A 20,711-nucleotide genomic window follows, 5' to 3' on the forward strand; every position below is an offset into this window, starting at 1 on the left:
CAGCTAGTGCTCTACCACTTGAGCCACAGCACCACTTCCGGCTTTATTCTTTTTGTTTATGTGGTGCTGAGTAATCAAACCCAGGGCCTCATGCATGCAAGGCAAGCTCTCTACCACTAAGCCACCTTCTCAGCCCATGAGTACAATTCTTATTAAGCATTGTTGCCTCCACCTTACCATCCCTGCCCTCCCATCCCGTGCTCTCGCACCCCCGCCAAAGTTGTAAGATTCATTTTTCGACATAATGTCTTGTACATAATGTCATTGTAAGAAATTCTAAATCCATAACCACCTTAATCTTTTCCCCCAAACTGAGTCAAATTTTATTGGCTCTACCAGGTAATTATTTAACTGTATTTTCCCATTATGTATTTTAAATTTGAAGGATGTGAATAAGTTGCAAATGAAAAAAAATGTGCTACTTTCCTATTTTTTATATTGTATCAATTTACTTCTTAATTCTAAACATTGTAGATCTGAGCTTTCAGAGACTGAGCAGCCATAATAACTAGGATAGAACTAAATGTAGAAGGGTTGACCAAGTCAATAGGATACTTCGATGTATTTTGATAGGCTTCAGTTTTTTAATGTGTTGATTCTTTTACTTATAATATTTTCTTAGCCCTTCCCTTATTCGTTCTTGTTTACTTCCTTTGTTTCTTGTTCCCTCTTTAACTCTGCCAAGTTATACTGCTCTATTTTTGATTCTTGATTCCAAAGATCTGGTTTTACTCCATGCCTCAAAATTTTAAGTTGTACAGAATCAATTGCGCAATATTTACTAAAATCTGTTCCATGTATTAGAAGAAGACAGTGGCTGAAAAACACCATTATCTCCTAATGAAACAATACTCTTGTTACAGTCTTTAGACCAATGAGGCTTCTCTTGTATTTCTGAAGACTTGCAGTAAAATAAAAGGGAGATTTCTATTTCACTGGTTTTCAGTGCCCTTGCCATGGTATTTTATTTTTTTTTTTTTATTTTTGTGAACATACTGTACAGAGGGGTTACAATTACATGCGCAGGATAATTCGTGCATTTCTTATCAAGCATTGCAGCCTCCTCCTTTGTTTACACTTCACATCCCTTCCCAGCCTCCTCCCCACCCTCCAACCCAATCCTCCCACCTCCCACCCCCACACCAACGTTGTAAAGCTCATTTTCGACATGACAACTTGTACTTCTCATTGTTGCAACAGGTCCACCTGTATCCTTAAACGACTTGTTTTTCTCCATCTCCTCCACAAGTTATACTGACATCAAATATAGTGAAAGCAGGGGTTATCCTGTGGGGGAGGGACATACAAAGCAACAAAGAAATAATCTTACAAATGCATTAGAAACAAATGCATGAAAGAAAAAAAAACATTAAAATACATATCTAAGGGTTCATTTTCCTAACATCACATTATCTGACCTTTTCCGCTTGACTCATATATATACTAGATATTGCAAATAAGGGAAACCATGGGACCTATGTTTCTTTGTACCTGGCTTGCTTCACTTAATATAATTTTCCCAAGTTTTTCCATTTCCTAACAAATGGGGCAATGTCATTCTTTCTGATGGAGGCATAGAATTCCATTGTTTATATATACCACATTTTCTTGATCTTTTCATCTACTGAGAGACATCTGGGTTGGTTCCATATCTGAGCTATGGTAAATAATGCTGCAATAAACATAGTTGTGCTGGTAGCTTTAGTGTGGTCTTGTTTGTAAACATTTGGGTAAATGCCCAAAAGTGGGATTGCTGGATCATAGGGGAGCTCTATGTGAAGTCTTTTGAGGAACCTCCATACTGCTTTCCAAAGTGGTTGAACAAGTTTACATTCCCACCAACAATGAAGTAAGGATCCCTTCTGTCCACATCCCTTCTAGCATCTGTTGTTGTTAGAATTCTTGATTTTTGCCATTCTAACTGGAGTGAGGTGGTATCTCAATGTTGTTTGATGTGCATTTCTTTTATGGCTAGGGATGTTGAGCATTTCTTCATGTGTCTATTGGCCATCCTTCTTTCTTCTTCAGAGAAGTTTCTCTTTAAGTCTTTAGCCCACTTATTTATTGGACAGTTGTTTCTTTGAGGATTTGTTGTGGGGGTTTAATTTGTTGAGTTCCAAGTATATTTTAGATATGAGACCCTTGTCTGTTGTATGGCTAGTGAAGACCTTCTCCCAATCGGTGGGCTTTCTATTGATCTTGCTAGCTATGTCCTTTGCCATGCAGAAGCTCTGCAACTTCATGCAATCCCATTTGTCCAAACTTTCTTTGATTTGTTGTGTTTCCAGGTCTCTATTCAGAAAATTTTGGCCTGCTTTCTTCAAGGAAATAGAAGAGGCAATCCAAAAATTCATATGGAACAATAAAAGACCCCGAATAGCAAAAACGCTCCTCAACGGAAAGAACACTGCTGGAGGAATATCAATACTAAATTTCAAACTCTACTATAAAGACATAGTAATCAAAACAGCTTGGTATTGGCATAAGAACAGACCTCAGGACCAATAAAATAGAATTGAAAACCCAGAAATGAACCTACAGACCTATAGCCATCTAATCTTTGAAAAGGGAGCTAAAAAAATAGAATGGAAGAAAGACAGCCTCTTCAGTAAATGTTGCTGGCAAAATTGGTTAACTACTTGTAGAAAACTAAAGCAAGATCCTTATATATCACCCTACACCAGAATCAATTCCAAATGGATCAAAGACCTCGAAGTCAAAGCAGACACTCCGAAAACATTACAGGATGGAATAGGAGAAACCCTAGGTCTCCTTGGCTCATGCCGAAATTTTCTGAATTGCCATGGTATTTTCATGCACTGAAAAACTGCAGAGAACCCATGTCCAGAATTCCTTCCCAGCCAACTCTTGGAAACTTTCACCTTAAAACCAGTGTTCAGATGCCTCAAATATCTATCTTTAAGTCCCCTTTTTCAAAGGATAGTCAATTGAAAGTTGCTATATTATCATCATTTAAAGTATTTTTTCTCTGGAAATACTAGGATTTGAAATCAAGTCTTTGACATGGTAGTCAATTACTCTCTCTTTTTTTTTTTGGTCCGGTTGTGCGGCCTGAACTCTGGGCCTGGGAGCTGTTCCTCAGCTCTTCAGCTCAAGGCTAGCGCTTTACCACTTGAGCCACAGTGCCACTTCCGGATTTTTTTCTTTTTGCTTATGTGGTGCTGAGGAATCGAACCCAGGGCCTCAGGCATGCAAGGCAAGCGCTTTACCACTGAGCCACCTTCCCAGCCCCCTCAATTACTCTCTTATGAGCACAGAAGTGCTTGTGAGTTTTGAGATAAAAATCTCTGGTTTTGGCATGAGCCAGCATAGGCTGTAATCCTCTTGTTCTTTGTGTGTGTGTGTGTGTGTGTGTGTGTGTGTGTGTGTGTGTGTGTGTGTGTATGTGTGTGTGTGTGTGTGTGTGTGTGTGTTTGTGTCTACGTGCCCTAGCTGAGATGATAGGTGTACACCTCTACACTCTTTCTGGTTGAGAATAGGGTCTTGTAAAGTTTTGTCTCATATTGACCTTGAACAATGATCTTCCTCAGTCTAATGAGTAGGGATTGCAGATGTGAATCACCATGCCTACCTTTTCTTTTCTTTTTAAAAATGCCTTGATGATTGTACTGTTTTATTATTCCCATTGGAAACATTATGTGACAAATTCTATTCAGTTACTGATTCATCTTACTCATTTAGGTTTTGAAATTTCAATATCATTTCCTATAACAATAGATGGCAACATTTTGCATTAAGATTACAGACATTCTGTTTTTTTTCTTGTGTTTTGCAGCATGAACTGCCCTTACTCAACCCTATGCTAACAAAGTAGGCAGCAGAACTCAAAATGCAAGCAAGCAAAAGAATACTGAGTGAAATCCACTTTGAGTGAAATGCATCAGTATAGCATTTTTGAATGAGAAAATAGCAAGCAAGTTTAAATGAACTAATTTGTAGAGATTACCTTTGTCTCACTGCATTTGCATTCTTTTCATATTGTCATTCTGCACCATAGTTTGAGGAACTGTAACAATTTAGAAAATGAGTCAAGTTAGATTAAAAATGCACTAAATGATACCAGGAGGAAATCAACTGTTGTGTTGGGAATGTTTTGATATCTTCCTCTTACATTTCTATTTCCCTAAGAAAGGAAGACAAACTTCAGATCTATCATTGGATTCTTTCCAAACTATAACCATAACTTTTGCTTATATATCTTCAGAATTGTATTCTTGGAAGATGTATGGTGAATCTGAATTTGACAGTGTTAATCTCCACCTCTCAAGATACAGGCTTCAGTATAGTAGTACTTGTTTATTGTTTATGTCTAGGTTAATCAAAGCCTTTTTTCTCTATTTTACCTCTCTTATTCCCAAATATCTATTGATACTTGATATATTTATATAGACATATTGTTATCAAATATTTAAAACATGCATAAGACATTGTTGAGCTATTTTTGGGAATTTGAGCTAATATACATACTATTGTGAGGATAATAATATATCAATAACCTATTGATACTTCTACTCCACTTCCCAATTTTCCCAAGCACTAGTCATATTTATACATGAACATATTTCATGATTTTTGAGATCCAAACACAGTATTGTATTGTCCTGCTGTCATGCAGTAAGTACATAGAAAATGTTAATGGAATAAATTTATTTGGTACATGTTTTGTATAAGGCTCTGCTTTGAGAGCTGGACGCTTTCTTTTGGAAATAAAGTGAGGCTGGGCACTGGTGGCTCACACCTGTAATCCTAGTTACTCAGGAGGCTGAGATCTGAGGATCACGGTTCAAAGCCAACCCAGGCAGGAAAGGCCATAAGACTCTTATCTCCAATAAACCACTCAGAAAACTGGAAGTGGCACTGTGCATCAAGTGTTAAGAGTGCTAACCTTGAACTGAAGAGCTGAGGGACAGCATCCAAGCCCCATGACCAACAACAACAACAAAAAGAATGGAAATAAAGTAAGACTAAGAAGGTGATTGGGTCCTGGCTTCAATGAGCGTATTTAAAAAACATGATGACCATTTACACTTTTAGTTGTCACGAGAGAGGAGGGGGGAGAAGTGTAAGAATTCTAGCCTCAAATTTAAAAAGGAGATATGTAAATTTAAAAAGTAGAGGGCTTGACTGTGTGGTGAAAGATGGAGTGACCTGTTTGAGAAGATTGTGCTCAGTTCCTGTAAAAGTAAAATGCTAGTTATGGATGTTTATTTTCCTTTTATGTTGAGGCAGGAGACAAGAACTTAGAATAGGAATATATAAATGCTTGTGGAGGCTTTTAATATTGAATAATTAGCAGCAAATATATTTCTGCTCATATATCTACCTATCTAGCTATTTATCATCTATCTACATAAATATATACGTAGACTAACATTGTATGTCTGAATGTCATGATAAAAAGTATTGTATTATTCAATCACCTACTAGCTAGTTTATATGTTTCTTCACTTTTTAAGTTATGAATTAGCATGGTAAACATCATCTTAGCTTATCAATTGCCTCTCTTTTATTGTTTTGTTACAGCCAGTGGGTTAAAGGGTACTAGTACTTTTAGTGCTTTTTGTATATATTTTCAAAAGGTCTTTTTGACAATTTATATTACTCTGAGTATAATATATGATGTTATTTGACTGAAACAAGTTTTGTTTTGCCTTTTGTGCCTGTATTGTGTATTGCCACAGCCCCTCTTCTGGTTTTTTATTATTTATTTACATATAAGGCTCAAGGATCTTCTTGCTTGGATTGTCTTTGAACTAAGTGCCTCAGATATCAAGCTGAGTAGCTCGGATTAGAGGTGTGAGTCACTACTACCAGCCTAGGAAGATTTCTTTTTAGTGAGTTTTGAGACATTTGTGTGTGTGTGTGTGTGTGTGTGTGTGTGTGTGTGTGTGTGTGTGTGTGTGTGTGTGTGTGTGTGTGTGTGTGTGTGTGTGTCTGTTGGTACAGGGCTTGAACAATGGGGTCTGGGCACTATTTTTGAACTCTTTTTGCTTGGGGCTAGTGCTCTACCACTTGAGCCAGAACTTTTATTTCTGACATTTTGGTGATTAATTAGAGGTGAAAATCTCATGGATTTTCCTGCCCAGATTGGCTTCAATACTCAAATCCTCCTAAGAAGCTAGAGTTACAGTTGTAGCCACTGGCACCCAGCTAAATTTTTTTTGTTTTTTATATTTTGATTATCTTCAAGTAGTTGTACAAAGGGTTTATCTGTCAATGTACCAGTTTATAAGTACAAAGTATCTTACTCAATATCAATCCTATCATCATTCTACCACCTCCCTCTCACCAACCCAAGCCATTTCTTCAACTTTCCTCATTTCATAGGATATGCATTGAATATTATCACTGCATACTGCCATTACTACCCACTCTTCATTCATTTACACTCCTCCCCTTTACTTTCCCCTGTTATATTTCAATTTCCAGCTTCATTTTGTTGAGCTACCACTCTGCATCTGAAAGCTTAAAAATATTTTTACAACATATATTACCTATCAAATATGTTGCAGATTATTTTTTTTCAAATATGTTATTCTAGTTTTTGTTAGTGATATATACCAACATACTATTTTATGCCAAAATTAGTCCATCTTTTTTTCTTGTTTCTGATATTTACATTTTGCTTTAAAGTTCCTCCCTGACTCCACAGTTAGAAAACATAATCTCTGTTTCCTCCATATACATTCATAATTTCATTTAAATAACATCAATTTATTTATATTTAAGCTCTAAAATGCTGATGTAATGGCACTACCTTCCCTATTATTTTCATCGAGATAATAATAGTTTTATTTTATTTTTTGTGCTAGTACTGGGGTTTGAAGTCAGGAACTTGCTTTTCTTACTTGGCTTTTTGTTAAAGGCTTGAGGTCTACCTCTTGTATCACACCTTCACTTGTGGCTATTTTCTGCCTAATTGGCAATGAAAACAAGCAGATAGACAAGGTTGGCCCATATAATGCTGTACTATAAGTAAGCTTATAGGAGATACATAGTGTAAATGGGATCATTTTTCTTGGTCTTGTTTGAATATTTTCAGTTCTTTACATAATATGTTATGGCTTACATCTTTGCTGTTTTTGTATCATATTGCAGACTATTTATGTGCTGCTGCTATCTTTTGATGGAATTACTTGTACTTTATGAATAGAAAGGAAGTTTTAGAGGGTGCCTTCTTAGAATGAAAATGTAAATGTAAGCCATCTTTCTAGAGATGGTGTTTTGTGTCCTTTTCTTAAATATCTGTAAAGCTTCCCCAATGCTTTGTCTTTAATCAACTTGTCATGAAAAAATATCCAGGCCTTTGTTACCTATAGAAATCTCGGGCTGTCGTTAATGATTTCTCAAAGACACAGTATTAGTATTGGCCAGCAAGAAAGTCCGTAAGACTATAATCTTCAGAAGACCGGAATTGACCCTGTTTCTAGTGGTAGAATTTTGAAGAGACAACACCCAAGCCCAAAGTTCAAGGCCCACAACCGACAAAAAATAATAAAATCCGAAGTGTAGCCGGGTGCTAGTGGCGCACTCATGAACAGTCCTCAAAACCTGAAATTAGAGATGTGGCTCAAAATGGTAGACCACTATCCTCGAACTAAAGAGCTCAGTGACAGCACCCAGGCTGAGTCCAAGCTTCATGACATCAGTGATGAAGAACAACAATCCAAAGACAAAACTAAAACCACAAACAAAAAACCCCACTAAAGTGTACACAGAGGTCATTTTCAAAGCAACACAAATACATGAAGTTTCATGTGCTTTCATTTAAAGTGTTGTAGTTTGTGGGTTATGTTTAGACCTATGAGGTTTTTTTTTTAACTTGGCATATTTAAAAATATTTTTATAATTATATAGTTGATGTACAGAATGGTTACAATTTCATAAGGCAATTAATGAGTCCATTTCTTTTGGACAATATCACCCCTTCCTCTGCTCCCTCCCAATTTTCCCATGCCACATTTTATAACTACAAGTGCCAACTCCTAGGACATCATTTATTGTAAAATTATTTACTGTGTCAAAATCACCTGACAGAATTCTTCAGTGAAAAAAAAATTTGGTCTAGAGGTTTTAGGAGGAATTAAAAACTTTTTTAAAAAATTAATTATATATTGAAGATTTTTATACATACTAATGTTTCTTGAAACCAGATTTTGCAGATGTGATGTTTCCTTTGTAGTTTTCCCCCCTGCCAGATTCTATTGTGCACCATTTTAGTTGGTTTCTTTCTTGGTTTTTATTTATATAGGCCATTTCTTTTTTTTTAATATTTTTTGGCATTTTAATTAATTTATTTATTTTTGGGTCCAGTCGTGGGGCCTGAACTCTGGGCCTGGGCGCTGTCCCTCAGCTCTTCAGCTCAAGGCTAGCACTCTACCACTTGAGCCACAGTGCCACTTCCGGGTTTTTTTTCTTTTTGCTTATGTGGTGCTGAGGAATCGAAACCAGGGCCTCATGCATGCAAGGCAAGCGCTCTACCACTGAGCCACCTTCCCAGCCCTATATAGGCCATTTCTTTCAGTAATTATCACTGTAAATTAATTATACAAAGACTAGTTCTTGTTGTTGTTGTTTTGTTTTGTTTTGTGCTAGAGATCTAACCCAGAACCTCACATGGTCTATCAAGACCTGTAACATCCATATCCTTTTTTTGTTTTTTTGAGACAAAAAATTTTACTGTAGAGATGGCTTTGAACTTGCAGTCCCCTTGCTTCTGCCTCCACAGTGCTGAGTATTACCATTCCCCATTATACATAGCTTTAAAAAATTACTTTATTGATGTTTTAGATGTGATATACAGTGAGGTTACATTTACATATGTCAGGTGATAAGTACATTTCTTTCCTTTTCCTTAGTATCATCTGTTCCCTCATTCTCTCTTGCCTTTCTTTCCATCTCCTCCACTAGTTGCTTGGTTCACTTACATCAATGTCCAATGCAGTTGATGAGCCCCACTGCTATCTATTTTTACTTGTCTTCCACTGATTCTGTGCTCTGTCCCCACCTTCTTTCACATATGCATGTGAATACACCATATATGAGGTAAAAAAATAGAGTCATCTAAAAATGATAAGACAAATTAAGAAAAGGTCCTTTGTTTTCTTTGGAGTTCTTTTCAATATGTGTATGATTTTATATATATGTCTATGATTTATATATATATACATATATATATATATATATATATATATATATATATATATATATATATATATATATATATATATATATATATATGAAGAGCTGCTTGTGTATTACATTTTGGTGCTTTTCTCCTAAGGCTATCCTCTTTTGGTCTCACTATATATCTGTGTCTAGAACCCTGTATACTTGATCATATCTTGTTGTGCTTTAAATCTAACATCTGCATATCAGAGAGAACATGCACCTTTTTTGTTGCTGTTGTTGGTCATGAGGCTTGAACTTTGGGCTTGGTCGCTGTCCCTCAGCTCTTCAGCTCAAGGCGAGTGCTCTACCACTTGAGCTACAGCGCCACTTCCATTTTTCTAGTGGTTTATTGGAGATAGGAGTCTCACAGTCTTTCCTGCCCGGGCTGGCTTTGAACTGTGATCCTCCTGAGTAGCTAGGATTACAGGCGTGAGCCACTGACGCCCAGCTCATGCACCTTTTGTCTCCATAATCTTGGCTTACCTTGCTCAACATGATTTGTTCTAGTTACATCCATTCCCCTACAAATGCCATTATTTTATCCTTTGTAATGGCTGTTTAAAATTCCATTGGCTATAGGTACCACATTTTTTGTATCCATTCATCTGTTGTGGGACATCTGAGTGCTTCTTGTGGGAGGTTGTGAATATTGCAGCAATGAATTTGGATGTGCAGGTATCCTGTTCATATTCTGGTTCATGATGCTCAGAGTAAATGCCTAGGAGTGGTATGGCTGGATTTTGGGAAGGTCTATGTTTAGTTTTTTGAGGAACCTCCAGACTGCTTTCCAGAGTGGTTGTATTAGTTTACACCCTCCAGTAGTGCAATAGGTTCCTTTTTCTCCACATCCCCGCCAGCATTTGTTTTTGTCTGAATTCAGAATATTGACCAGTCTAACTGGGGTGAGATGGTATCTCAGGACTGTTTTGATTTAAATTTCCTTTATGGCCAGGGATGACAGTTTCTTTGCCATTTTTACCTTGTATTCTAAGAAACCTCCTTTGAGGTCCATTGCCCATTTAGTGATTGGTTTATTAGACTTGGGAGGGGCTTAGTTTCTTGAGTTCCCTGTTTATATGGAATATTAGGCCTTGTCTGATGTATTGCTGGTAGAGATTTTTCCCAATTGATTGGCTGTCTTCCTTGTTTAGTACCTATGTCTTTTCATTTGTCCAGTCTTTCTCCAATCTGTAGTTCCCCTGGGATTTGATTTAGGAAATTCCTGCCTGAGCCTATAAGTTCTAAAGTCTCTCCTACACTGTCTTACAGTAGTTTCAGAGTTTTGAGTCTGAGGTTGAGGTCTTTAATCCATTTTGAATTGATGTTAGTGCATGTTGACAAACATGCATGTGGCTTCCTGGTTTTTCCAGCACCAATAGTTGAAGAGGCTATGTTTTCCCTACTGTATGTATTTGGATCCATTGTTGAATATCAGATAACTGAAAGTATGTGGTGTTATTTCTAGGTCTTCTAATCTCATTGGTCTTTGGTTCTATTTTGGTACTAATACCAAGCTGTTTTTATTACCATGGCTCCTTGTAGAACTTGAATTTCTTTGCCTATTTTAGGTCTTTTGTTGTTCCACATGAATTTTTTTATTTGTTTTCTCTATTTCAGTAAAGAACACCATTGGGATTTTGGTGGGGATTTCATTGAATGTTTATATTATTGGGCCATTTTTTTTTCTTTTTTTTTTTGGTTGGTCATGGGGCTTGAACTCGGGGCCTTGGTCCTGCCTGAGCTGGCTTTGAACTGTGATCCTCAGATCTCAGCCTCCTGAGTAGCTAGGATTACAAGTGTGAGCTACTGGTGCTTGGCAGTATAGCCTTTTTCACAATATTGATTGTACCTCTCCAAGAACATGAGAGGTCTTTCACTTTCCTAGTGTCTGATTTCTTTTTTAGATGTATATAGTTTTTACTAAATAGATCTTTTACATCTTTGGTTAGGTTAATTCCTATATATATATATATATATTTGAGGCTATTGCAAATTGTGTTGTTTTCATGATTTCCCTTTCTGCTTGAGCATTGTTGGCATACACAAAGGTTGCTCATTTTTGTGGATTAATTTTGTATCCTGCTACTTTGCTGAAGTGGTCTATTATGAGTTTGGGAGTGGAGTATTTGGGGTCCTTCAGGTATAACAGCATGTCATCTGCAAATAAGGATAGTTTCATTTCTTCTGTCCTTATGTGGATCCCTTGAATGTGCTTTTCTTGCCTTACTTCTCTGGCTAAGGATCCTGTAACCATATTGAAGCAGAATGGAGAAAGTGGGCATCTATGCATTGTTTCTGATTTTAGGGAAAATGGTTTTAGTTTTTCCCCATGTAGTATTCTTTTGGCTGTTGGTCTATGATATATTACTTTTGTTGCTTTAAAGAATTTTCCTTCTGTTCTTTGAATATAAGTGCCTTATATTCTTTGAATAGGAGTGGATGGATTTTGTCAAAGGCTGTTTGTACATCGGTTGAGATGATCATGTGGTTCTTGATCTTGGCTCTGTTGATGTGCTGAATTGCATTTATGGATTTGCATATGTGGCATGTAGGTATGTATGTATATATCTTGTGTATGTTTCTTGCATCTGTGGGATGAAGCCTACTTTGTAATTTTTCATGTGGCATCCCAGATCTTGTTGTTTTGTCTCCCCTCCTCCTCCTCCTCCTCCTCCTCCTCCTCCTCCTCCTCCTCCTCCTCCTCCTCCTCCTCCTCCTCCTCCTCCTCCTCCTCCTCCTCCTCCTCCTCTCTTCATTTTTGGTAACCTCACAAGTGGTCTGTCAATTTAATCACTTTTTAAAGAAGAAGCTTTTTGTTGTATTAATTTCAGGTATATTTAAAAAATTTCTATCTCGATTTCTGCCATAACCTTTTTTAACATCTCTCTCCCTTTAGATTTAACTTTTTTCTTCCTTTTCTAGCAATTTTAATTATATCATGAGATTATTTACTTGAGCTGCTTCTGTTTTCTTTATGCTTAGGTCTTTCCCTTCAGCACTGTTATTGCTGTATCCCAGAGGTGCTGTTGTGATGTGTTTCCATTTTCATTGAATTGGAAGAACTTTCTAATTTCTTCTGTGACCCAGGTCTTACTCAGTAGTGTGCTGTTCAGCCTCCCTGTATTTGACTAATTTCTACAGTATGCTTTGTTCTTACAAACTAGTTTAATTCCACTATGGTCTAATAGGATGCAAGGGATTATGTCAATTCTCTTTATTTGTTTAGGTTCTTTATGTGAACTATAAAATTATCTATTTTGGAGAATGTTCCACAAGCTACTGAGAAGAGGTTATGGTGTCATTTAGTTCAGAGGCTTCTTGGCTTGTTTTGTTTGATTGACCTGTCCTTTGGTGAGAATGGAGTGTGAAACTCTCCCACTATTATTTTGTTTGGGTCTTTCTTGTTCTGTAAATCCAAGAGTTTTTGTTTAACACATTTAGATGCGCTATTGTTTGGTGCACAGACATTGACCACTATGATTTTCTCTTTATGGATCATTCCCTTTATTAATATGTAGGGACCTACATTGTCTTTTTGTACTGATTTTAATGAGAAGTCTGTTTTTTATCAGATATCCATATGGTGACTACTGCCTTCTTACAGGGTACATTTGGGTGGAAGATCTTTTCCATAACATGACTTGGAGTTTGTTTTTACTTTGGCTGTGAGATGGGTCTCTTGGAGACAATAAATTAATAGATCTTGTTTTCTTTCTTTTTTTGCTATTTATTTATTTATATTGTGAAAATACTGTACAGAGGGGTTACAATTACATGGGCAAAGTAATGAGTACATTTATTATCAAGTATTGTTGCCTCCTCCTTTGTTTCCCCTTCCCATCCCTTCCCATTCCTTCCCATCTCCCCTCACCCCCTAACTCCCCCATGGATCTTCTTTTCTGAGCCAGTCTGTAGTTCTTTTTCTTTTGATTGGAGAATTTGAGTGTGTTAATGTTTAGGATTATTAGAGAGAGATGTGTTATGTTATCTGCCATTTTCTTGTTTTCTTGTTGCTTCTTTCCTTTCCCTGCACTTACTAAATTGATCTTCTAGTGATTTCTGTCTGATATGATTCCCTGATCTTAATTGTTTTCTTCAGATTTTATTCTTCTTTTATTATTTTTTGCAGTGTGGGTTTAGTGTTCATGAATTTCTTTAATTTTTGTCATGAAAGGTTTTCATTTCGATAGCTTCTCTGGGTACACCAATTTGAGTAGGCAGTTGTTGGAAACTACATTATCAGGCTCTTTGCATTGAGGGTTTATGTGGAAAGGTCCTCAGCGATTTTGATTTTTCCATTGTAATGTAATTCCTTCTTTGATTTTGTGGCATTTAAAATCAGTTCCTTGCTACTCAGGTCTAATGGTTTTACTATGATATGTATAGAAGTGTTCTAGGATCGTGTCTACTAGGTGTTCTATATGCTTCTGTTATGCAGGTGAGATTTTCTCTCTTAAGATTGGGGAAATTTTCTGTAATGATCTTATTGAATAGGTGTTCCATTACTCTTTTGAAATTTTTCCATCTCACCTATCCCAGTTTATATGTTGATTTGAGTTCTTGGCTTTTTCTGCCAATTCTTGGATTTCCTTTTGGTAATTTTTGAGTTCTTTTTTCCATACCTATTAATTGCTGTTCCAGATTCTCTGTTTTATCCTCAACTCCTGATATTCTATTTTCCATCTCACTTATTATGTTACCTATAGCTTCCATTATGGTTTGCATTGTGGAAATTGACAACTTATGGTTCCTATATCAGGTCTCATTGTTAATTCTATCTTTTAATGAGGTATATACTGTGTCTATTTTTGTCTGTATCTTTTTTGAAGTGTTGGAATTTCTTTGATATTTCTTTTTGTGTTCTTGAAATTGCTTTTCCATCTTCCCTTTTATTTCATTGGCCAATTTGGCCATCATTTCTTTACTGGTTCCTTTGTCCTCCATTTCTTCTTCCTTGTTACTGTAGTTCTTTCCTGGATTGCTGCTGGCTTTTGGATTTGGTTTGTTTTCTTGACTGTCCATGACTCTTGTAATCTTTCCTTTTGGTATATGCATTTGGGTTCAGGGATTGTCGGTGCTGTAGTCTAATCTTTGTCTGTTGGCCCAATTTTTGCCTGTCAGGTACCAACAGCCTTCACTTTGCCTGGGCTGGTTTACACTGGGTAGGGTAACTGAAGCAGGGTCCCCAAGCTGGCTAGCACCTGTGTGCATAATCAGCCCTGGGATAACTGAAAGGAGCTTGGTCTGGTCTGCAGCGGGGACTGAAGTTAGCTTCAGGAGTCTGGGTTAGGCATTGGCTTCAGAAGGATTGGGGTCCTCACTGTGCACAGGGCTTTTTTTGTGCCTTGGCCCTGGGTTGGTTCTCTTCCAACAAGTGACCAGCAGTTGGTCTGGTGCATCTTGTATGTGTTTACATGTGCTCTGCCTGTTACTCATACATTTACTCTTTTTGCAGTTCCAGACAGGGACCAGTGGGTCCTGGCAGGGTTCAGTGCTGCAGCTACCAACAAGGGTGTGCTCTGTTGGTGGACAGCATGTACCTGTGATTTGACCTGCAAATGTTTAATGGGCCTGCAGTTCTCGTCAGGGTTTGGCACCTAGGCAGCTTGCACTCCTGTATAGGGCTGGTGCATGCATTCACTTGGCTGTTCCTGGTGGAAATGCTCTACAGGTGGCTGGTTAGCACACATGTTTGTGTTTTCTGACAGGAGAGCCCTCTACCAGTGCCTGACTTGTCTGTTAGGGAGGGCCGAGATTTGGACTACTCTGGGATGAGGGGGCATGTCCCTGTGGGTGAGTGAACGTTGGTTCTCACACTGACCTTTCTCTGGATAGCCAGTGCTATGGGGGATACAGGGTCCTAGCACCTGTCTAGTTGGAGTTCCTGTAGCCTTCCACTGGAAGCCAGCAGTTGGGGTGGTGGGAATATGGAAGGGCTCAGGCCTCTTTGTGTGCTTCAAGTGTGTTGTTCCTTCTTAGCAGGGAGAGAGGTCCAGATCAACCTCTGTGGGTCACTAACCAGTGCTGCAGTACTGGTCTCCTGTGTGGGGTGAGTGGCTCCAGCCTGATACTTACTGATCCTAGAACTGGTTTTGGATGACTGTCAGTGCTGTGGCAGATTTCTGTATCTATTGTTGCAGATTTCAGGTTGGTAGGCCACTATGTTCCTTCATATCAATTGTGGGCTGAGCAGTGGGGCAGTGGGAGCTGTCTCTGACTGGGTGTTGCTGTGCCTGGTCTCTGGTCTTGGTCTCTGCCCGGTCTGTGTCCAGTGCTATGGGAGTTTTCTGTGTCTGCCTTTTGAGATTGGCTGGTGTTCCTGAAGACACAAGCAGTGGGCCCCTTTCAATGCTTAACAGCACTGCCATGAGGGGTCAGGGGGTGGACTTTGAGATTTTCCATCTTTGTGTGTGCAAATTCCTGTGATTCTCTGCATGTTTGTTTATTCGTTATTGTCTATCTCTTGGGGGAACTGCATATGGGACCCTAAGTCTATTTGGTTAGAGAGAACTAGGGCCATTCTCTATTGCTTCAGTGCCATTTTTATACATTCAAAACTTAATTTCAGTAGTAAATACATGATTATCTAGGTTATTCTTTAAGTAATATGAGTCTTTCAAAGGATTGTTTTAATTTAATTGTTGACCTTATAGTCATCTCTTTTTGTTGTATGAGAACCATTTTTTTAAATTTTGGGTCTGGTCGTTGGGCCTGAACTCTGGGCCGGGGCGCTGTCCCTCAGCTCTTCAGCTCAAGGATAGCGCTCTACCACTTAAGCCACAGCACCACTTCCAGATTTTTTTCTTTTTGCTTATGTGGTGCTGAGGAATAGAACACAGGGTCTCATGCATGCAGGCAAGCACTCTACCACTGAGCCACCTTCCCAGCCCCATATGAGAACCATTTTAGACAACTATAACATCTTATACTTCTCCAAGGATTATTATTTCTTTTGCCTGTAGCAGTTTAGATATGATAAAGAACAGAAGAGAAGTACAGTTTATCATATTTACTTAATGTTCCAGGGCAGGGGGTTGTGTTTTGTCAGTCAATCTGCATCAGAGGTTGGCCCAGTAAATTCCTTAGCTTCTTTGAACTTCTGTCTCCTCTTCTACCAAGTGGGAGAAGTTAATGCCTACAATTCAAAAGAATCCATTGAGAGAAGGTGCTGAAATCATCCTAAATTCTACTAAATAATGGCTGTTATGATCAATAAAGTTAATGATACACATTCTTTCTGGGACAGGGGGTGAAATGTCAGACAGACAGGAAAATATCAATCTGCCTTTATTTCCCCTTTTGGCTGGAAGAATGGAGCAAGCCTTGCTGTAGTTAGAACCCTCAGAAGAATCTGGATCATGCTAAGCAGATGATCTGCTCAGGGATGCAGGCAGCAAACTCCACTGAGCCATATGGGTGAGTGGAGATGAAGTTCCAGGAAATGTAGCGCCCCCTTTCCCCTGCCCCCCCCAATCACCTTTCTGGCCTTTCAAATGGTGGGAAGTTGGAGGCATAGAAATGGAGGGACAAAGGGTGAACCAATGCTGTAACAGTACTCAATGGACACTTTTAAATGAACTATCCAACTTACTGGTGGAGATGGGAGTGGAGGAAACACTGCAAGAGAGCATGGGAAGGGGTGACCACTGGCTAAGAAGAATTGTCCTCATGACTTGACTTATGGAACTGTAACCCCTCTGTGCATCATTTATTTTATAATTACAAGGATGTTTTTTCTTTTTTTGTCAGTCATGGGGCTTGAACTCTGGGCCTGGGCGCTGTCCCTCAGCTCTTCAGCTCAAGGCTAGCGCTCTACCACTTGAGCTACAGCGCCACTTCCGGTTTTCGGGTGGTTTATTGGAGATAGGAGTCTCACAGACTTTCCTGCCCCGGCTTGCTTTGAACCGAGATCCTCAGATCTCAGCCCCCTGAGTAGCTAGGATTACAGATGTGAGCCACCAGCTCCCAGCTAGAATGACATTTTTTAATGGTAGCAATTTTCAACTCCAGCTATCTATTCCTCCAGATGCAGAATGAAACCATCTATTCTTTAAATGTTGAAAACTAATTTGTGTGTGGTAGTGGGCACTGAAACTTGAACTCAGGTTTTCATGCTCTGATTTAGCTTTTTAAAAAATTCAAGATTGGTGCTCTACCAACTTGAACCACACCTCTTCCTCTGTCTTTTTTGCTGATTAATTGGAGATAAGAGCCTCTCCAGTTGGTCTGCTCAGGCTTGCTTTGAACCTTGATCCTCAGATCTCAGCCTCTTGAGTATCTGGGATGACATGTGTGAGCCACAGGCACCAGACCTGACAAACTAATTTGAAAGTCTAAAATCTTCTGTGGGTCAAGCAAAACCGTCTGTGGGTACTAATCTGGGGGATCTATAGCACAATATAATATCATCATAATATTGTCTCTTTTAAACACACACACACACACACACACACACACACACACACACACACACACACACACAAGCGAAGGCAGAGAGACTCATGTGGATGAAATAATCATGGAGTTTTCTCCTTGATCTCTTTGCTACTCTACATTTGGCAATGGTCAAGGCTCTTAGTCTAGTTGCCTATGTTCTGCATTTGTGTATTTTCTGTCCCACTAAACTCTTCAAGAATCATTTCCAATGCAGTTTATGCCCAGTGTTTACTGGCAATAATCATAGTTCAAAGTGAGACATGCAGCTCAATTCTAACATGTTGAGGGAGCGACAGGCATGGGGTGACCAAACAACTCGAGCCCCCAAGCAGGAGAGAGACCCAGTCTGAGCAACAACCTTTTGCTGATGACCTCCTTCTGAACAGCAACAGCATATGATCATGCTTCTCTGCTTATGAAAATAGTACTGTTTGGGACCAAAATACACTTTCAGATAGGAAAAAGAATACAGTGTATTGAGCACTGTTAGAGGCAGGGCCTAGACCAGAGACTTCCCATGAGTTAGCTTTGCAATCACCCTGTGAGGTAAACATTATCTTTGTTCCCATTAGGTAGACCAGAAAACTGAAGAACAAGCAAACATTATCTCAAGATTTGTGATGCTGGAAAGGAGTAGAGACAGAAGGAATGAGTCAGCCTGATGCAGAAACCAATGTGGTTCCCCATCCCACGTGTCTGCTATCTTTGGAGCAGCGAAAGAGACGTGTGGTCACACGGTCACATGATCTTCTGGTCATGTAATTATGTGGTCTCCTTCCTGAAGATGTGGAGGAGAGATCAACAGAAAGCATCAGCTGACTTGTGCCAACTTTGTCTGTGAAACAAGATTAGGCAGGTGACCTATTCCAGGATTTAGGCAGCATGGATTCTGGAGCAAAATTCCATGGAAGGAATTTGGGGACTATATTTCTCAGTACTTGCCTCAGTCCTTGGTATTTCTTCATTTGACTCTCCTGGGAGTCTGGCCTCAAAGGGCATGCCCAAATCCCCCCTATGGCAAGAAAGAAGGGCCAGCATTGGACTTGTGCTTATGATATTACAGGATTATGAATGAATTAATGCATTAGGGAATGAATGAAATGATATAAACACATGGTAAATTGGTTCCAACTCTCCAGTGACATTTGACACATAAGCGAAGATTTCAAAGAGAAGCTTTTCCATTTTAAGCTTAAAATATAATCAGCAGAGCCAGGAGCCTGTGGCTCACCGCTGTCATCCTAACTACTCAGGAGGCTGAGATCTAAGGATCGCAGTTCAAAGCCAGCTTGGGTAGGAAAGCCTGTGAGACTCTTCTTTTTTAATTAACTACCAAAAGAAACCACCAGGGCTGGGAAGGTGGTTCAGTGGTAGAGCGCTTGCCTTGCATGCCTGAGGCTCTGGGTTCAATTCCTAAGCACAACATAAGCAAAAAGAAAAAAAGCCAGAAAGTGGCACTGTGGCTCAAGTGGTAGAGCGCTAGCCTTGAGCTGAAGAGCTGAGGGACAGCACCCAGGCCCAGAGTTCAGGCCCCATGACCGGACCCCCCCAAAAAATTTAACAAAAGAAACCACCAGAATTGGAGCTGTGACTCAAGTGGTAGAGTGCCAGCCTTGAGCAAAAAATAATTCAGAGACAGTGTCCAGGACTGGTACAAAAAGGAAAAGCAAGAAAACAAAACAAAACAACAAAAAAAACAACCAATAATAAGCAGAAAGCCCACAAGGGTGAAAACAAAGATTGGGTGAAAAAATCTTTTCACTGCTAACAAAGCAATTGTTCCCAGAGAAGGATAAATGAGTAGATAAATCTATTGGGAGCTTCTATTCTGGATGCTTGGGTCTCTGCAGAGAACAGAAACTTTAGAAGAAGAAAAAGTAAAGAAAGATGGAAAAGGAAGTAGGAGGCGGGCTTCACTCTGAAGCTACACCTCTTCCTCTTCCTCCCTGTCACTCTAATGCCTTCCTCCGAGTCCATTCATTCCCAGGACCTAGGTTTGCTCAGATAAGGGATTTGCAGAGAAAGAACTCTCCCTATCTCTCCCCTGAAGAAGAAAAGTTCTACCCACTTTCCTCTCTGCCAGTGTCCCAGATGTGATCTGCTTGACAAACAAAAATACACAGTGAATTTTTAAAAAGGGCAGTGGCAGCCCAAACAGCTATCTGTTCAACCCCAGAGAATTTTTCTCAGCCAGGGCTTGTTTTCTAAATTCCTCTTATCAATGATTGGCTCAGCAATTGGCCAGGTGATGCAGTTCTGGCGAATGAGGGAATGCATGTCAAGGGTGTAAGGGAGGAGGGGAGAAGTTTCCTGTCTCTGTGAAGCAACAGCAGACAATGTCTCCTAGAGCAAGGCCACCATCTTATTCCCAAAGATGGACTTAATATGTTGAATAGATATGCCAAAATAAACCATGATGCATCCCCACCCAGCTACTGTCTGCGTCTTATCTTGACACATCCCTCCTTCTGTACCTGCACGTGGTATATATCTGATGTTGTTTATTTAAATTCATTTGTGCCACAGGGTTCTGTTCATGGTAGCCAGAAGCCTCCAAAGTGATGAAACAACTCCTTTCCCCTCCATTCCACATGGATCCACTCACTGGCCCTAAAAGTGTGGGTAGCAGGGCTATCACCAAAGACTGTGAACAACAGAAGTGGTACCAAAAAAAAAAAAAGGAGGAAAGTGATAAAGCAGCATTGGGGGGAGGGGTGCGGCTATGCTCTGAGCCTCTCTCTCAAATTGAGAAAATGGTGAGTCTTTCCAATTTTGTATTCCAAGACAAGTTCCAGGTAAGCCTCTAGCAGGGGACAAATCTTCATCACAATGGACAGAGCTCTCTGAAGGAATGACTGAAGAGCTTCCAGCAGCTCTGCTGTACCCACTGAATAGCCCGGAGTCTGTGAATCACTGTCTCCACATGATTTCTTCTCTTACTCATAGATGCAAAGGTTGAGGCAAGACTGGTCACGATTTTGCTTGAAATGTGTCCCCAAAGTGTCTGGTAGATACATTTTGTTTTTTCTACCTTAGGCCTGAGTAAATGAGCTGTGATTTGAGACCAGAGGTAGTAGCCCCAT

General features: G+C 39.4%; 1 long non-coding RNA gene across 15 annotated transcripts in view; it reads left to right on the forward strand.

The window, feature by feature from the left end:
* LOC138825015 (uncharacterized) overlaps window positions 1-20,270 on the forward strand; it is a 44,416-nt gene extending 24,146 nt beyond the window's left edge. For 9 of the 15 annotated variants that reach the window (XR_011371285.1, XR_011371279.1, XR_011371286.1 and 6 more), the window contains 3 exons: window positions 2,289-4,979; window positions 16,439-16,608; window positions 18,201-20,055. This is a non-coding gene — a long non-coding RNA (uncharacterized lncRNA). Of the gene's footprint in view, window positions 1-2,288; window positions 4,980-11,625; window positions 11,745-16,438; window positions 16,609-18,200; window positions 20,056-20,154 lie in introns of those variants that run through there. The other 6 variants (XR_011371281.1, XR_011371284.1, XR_011371292.1 and 3 more) reach the window with 6 other exon arrangements.
* Window positions 20,271-20,711: the final 441 nt, after the last annotated feature.

The sequence above is a fragment of the Dipodomys merriami genome, unplaced genomic scaffold (assembly GCF_024711535.1).
Source record: "Dipodomys merriami isolate MVZ:Mamm:240054 unplaced genomic scaffold, mDipMer1.0.p SCAF_1314, whole genome shotgun sequence".
NCBI lineage: Eukaryota > Metazoa > Chordata > Mammalia > Rodentia > Heteromyidae > Dipodomys > Dipodomys merriami.